This window comes from Triticum aestivum, chromosome 2A (genome assembly GCF_018294505.1).
Source record: "Triticum aestivum cultivar Chinese Spring chromosome 2A, IWGSC CS RefSeq v2.1, whole genome shotgun sequence".
In the NCBI taxonomy this organism is placed as follows: Eukaryota; Viridiplantae; Streptophyta; class Magnoliopsida; order Poales; family Poaceae; genus Triticum; species Triticum aestivum.
This window is the reverse complement of record NC_057797.1, coordinates 786856032-786859896: the sequence shown is the minus strand read 5'-3', so window position 1 is coordinate 786859896 and position 3865 is coordinate 786856032. Positions and strand designations below refer to the sequence as shown.

The 3865-nt window shown below is 47.7% G+C and overlaps 1 long non-coding RNA gene across 1 annotated transcript; it reads right to left on the bottom strand.

Annotated features, from left to right (window-relative positions):
* Positions 1 to 767: 767 nt before the first annotated feature.
* LOC123191263 (uncharacterized) lies at positions 768 to 2555 on the bottom strand. Its single transcript, XR_006496779.1, has 2 exons — positions 2337 to 2555; positions 768 to 1087 (listed from the first exon to the last, which is right to left on the bottom strand). It is a non-coding gene; the product is annotated as an uncharacterized lncRNA (long non-coding RNA).
* Positions 2556 to 3865: the final 1310 nt, after the last annotated feature.

Below are 3865 nucleotides of genomic sequence, written 5' to 3'. Positions count from 1 at the left end.
CCCTGTGCTTGTTCATTCCTATTCTTAGGCCTAGTGTCATTCCGCTGCACACCATGCAGATCCTGACTAAATTGTTGTAACCTAGTGTCAGAAAAGAACAAGGAAAGAGACATCAAGCTTATCCCTATCCAAGCGCTCAAGGAACGAAAAAGTTCAGAAACAGAGGAGAAGATGCAAGTTTTCTCCTCTGTTCCCTCCCTGCCTCCCTCCCTCAGGTAACAGAGGCTACTCTCAAATTCCATGAGACCTGAAAGGCAATGTGACGGTGAACCTCCAATCCCAATCCAAGCAATAAAAAGCTACTTTCCTCTTTACAGCCAGATCCATACATGTTCGGATGCAAAGGCCATAAATTTGTTCTGAAGCATATGATTTTATACATCCATCCAATCATAATGAGGCGTCGGTGTGCTACAATTTCAGCAAAAACACAGAACCATGCGCTGCAGCTATTTTTTTTTTTTTGAACCGGGCTAACCCCCTTTCCATTACTTAGAACGGAAATACAACCAGTCTGAAAAACAGAGATGAGTTTAAGAACAGGGAGAAGGGGAGAGCGAGTCCAACGCACTACTTGATATATGAAGCTAGCTAGCTAGTTAGTATCCCAAATTCCAAGGTCAGCAAGGAAGTAGCGGTGGCACACAATCACAATGCATATGCAAACTACTCCTCCATTTCATAATATATGTCGTTGTAGCAAGCTAAAACAGCTTACTAAGACGACCTATATTTTGGAACAGAGAAAGTAAAATCAAACGGCGATATGCATTATTAAACTGAAAGAGAATAAGTTACGCACCACGATTCCAATAGATTGTTGTCAAATAATAACAGAGTCAACACTTAATTAGGAACCGAAGGCTTGCATTCATTTTCGCTGCTATTTGTGTGGATGCGCCAAATCAATGTGCAAAAAAAAAAAGTACTGGCTCCATATCAACTCACTTTGTACCAAAATCAATGTGCTCCTGCGTACCGAACCCCCAAAGCATCTCAACCGCGTTCCTCCTGAGCAGCTGCTACTCCTTCACCTTGAGCCACTCTCCAGCAGCTATATATATTGCGTACTTTGGCAGACTCAAACCTGGATCGGCAGAATAAACAAACTTATAACAACCGACATATCTCAGGAAAAATAATTGTAATGCGAATGGGTGATACTTCCCGATGCCTTGCAGAAATTTGCAACAGGATGAAGAACAACAAGGAGGAATATAATGGTGATAAATAGTAGTACTGTAGAATTCTGATTCAGTTAAAGAATGGCTTGTAGAAAGGAGATGATAGGTGAAGGTAGCGGACACCTCTACGACACGAGGTGCGATCTAGCGAGGCGATGCATGAATCCAGCTCGATTCGCCGGTGAAGGCAGCCGTCGTCACCGACGGTGGCGGAATCGAAACCAGCTAAGAGCTAACTAACTGACTCAATCGATTGATGATTGGCTTGGCCTTGGGAGAGAGCTCCTGGCCAAGCCAGAAGAGCTTCCAGGCCTACACGGTACCGGTGTGAATGTGATGATGAAGAAGGTGAGCCCGCCGGCAGCAGCAGCACACTTCGCCCAACTGCGGGACACATCGGACTGTTGTTGCAGCTCTCTCTCTCACTCAGGACTAGAGGTAGAAGAAGGAGGAGCACAATACACAGGAGTTTCACCCGGCTGCACACACAGCCCCGTTACTATTCTCAGAGCACCAACTCACGTATAAACACACACTTGTGGCCGTGAATTTGTAGTCTCACAGCACCCAAGTTTCCGTTGCCCACCTCCTCCACTCACCAGAGCGTTCGATTCATGGGCTTCGGCAGCGCTCTTGCCGCGCACTAACGAGTACGACGCGGCCTGCCATTAAACTGTCCGCTACGCGCTGCCGCTAATGTCGCTAACAACACAGGCCTATGCAGTGGAACCCAACATGAGCCTAGCTCACGCACCAGCAGACCACACACACGCACACCACGAGCATACGCACACACGCACACTTTGCCACGGCTTCTGCTATGTCCCCGCACGTCCCGCGCGCATCCGATGCGCCCGACGAGTCCAAGCGCACCAGTGTATCCCGCACGTCCCGCGCGCACCCGACCACACACGTCGTAGCTTATTCCAACACGGACCACGCGCACCCGACGCGCCCCGACGAGCCCGACCATACACGTCGTGGCTTATTCCAACACGGACCACGCGCACCCGACGCGCCCCGACGAGCCCGACCATACACGTCGTGGCTTATTCCAACACGGACCGCGCCCACCCACGCCGGCGCCAGGCATGCCACAAGACCCACAACCACACCGGGTTGCAGCTCGCTGGCCACCGCTTCCTCACCTACCTCCACAACGACTCGGTCTCCCCCACGCGGATGGAGACGCCGAGATGCTCGTCACCACACCAAACCGCCGACCCATCCCCATGGCCTCCGCCGGCCGCGGCCTCCGCAGACCTCACCAGGGCCGCCGCCCCGCTTCGATGATGGCCATTGCCATGGGAGAGAGGTTGGGTGAAGAAGGGAGGAGGATTGGTATTCTATTCAGGTTTGCACACTCTCAACTTGACTTTGGGGACGGCCGGGCAGGCAGGCAGGCGTCTTAAGTAGCTGATCATGAGACACTGACCATTGGGTCCCGCAAAGCAGCCAACTGGCGTGCATGTTACTTATCTGTTTACGCGCTTTCTCTACCTTGCACGCCATAGGCACATGATGAAGTGACGCGTGCCACCAAAATAGATACAACGGCATATTGAGCTCGGAGAACGATTGCTATTTGCTAACTTTTTTTCGAGACACAAAGCACATGCTCAAACGCCTGTTCCTATGAACACTTTAGAGCAACTCCAACGCACCGACCCAAACGGACTATGACTTTGTCTTTTTTTTTCGTTTGGGTCGGCGCTGCGGACACCAACGTCCACTTCCGCGTTTGAGTCGGCCCGGCGGACACCAATGTCCGCTTCTGCGTTTGGATCGGTGCATTGCGCCCAACGCTAGTCCGACCCATTTTGACGGTGCGCGAAAAAAGAAGAATACAAACATTAATGCAAAAAAAGAAGATTAAATTGACATAGTTATATAATTCTTAACATAACTAAATCATGTTTTATCCATTTTGAAATCAAATGACAAAGGTCCATATTTGTTCCACTTAACAAACCAAACATCAATGTATCACACCCATCTTAACAAACTAGCTAGCTACCACTTCATTGGCTTACATGCATATCCCTGTCTTGGACCTTATTTCTAAATGACGTCGAAGACAACCATCATCTGCAAGTCTTGTGGCCGTTGTTCCTTATTGTGATTAGCAAAGGTCTGTCAACATTGATTTTCTTTCCCGTAAGGAACTCCTCCCACCAGGCCTAATAAAAGGATATGCGTGAAGGAAATATGCGCTAGAAGCAATAACAAAATTATTATTTTATATTTCCTTATTCATGATAAAGGTTTATTATTCATGCTAGAATTGTATTGATCGGAAACTTAAATACATGTGTGAATACATAAACAAACACCGTGTCCCTAGTAAGCCTCTACTAGACTAGCTCGTTGATCAAAGATGATTAAGGTTTCCTAACCATGGACATTAGTTGTCATTTGATAACGGGATCACATCATTAGGAGAATGATGTGATGGAAAAGACCCATCTGTTAGCTTAGCATAATAATCGTTCAGTTTTATTGCTATTGCTTTCTTCATGTCAGATACATATTCCTTCGACTACGAGATTATGCAACTCCCGGATACCGAAAGAATACCTTATGTGCTATCAAACGTCACAACGTAACTGGGTGATCATAAAGATGCTCTATAGGTATCTCGAAAGGTGTTTGTTGAGCTGGCATAGATCGAGATTAGGATT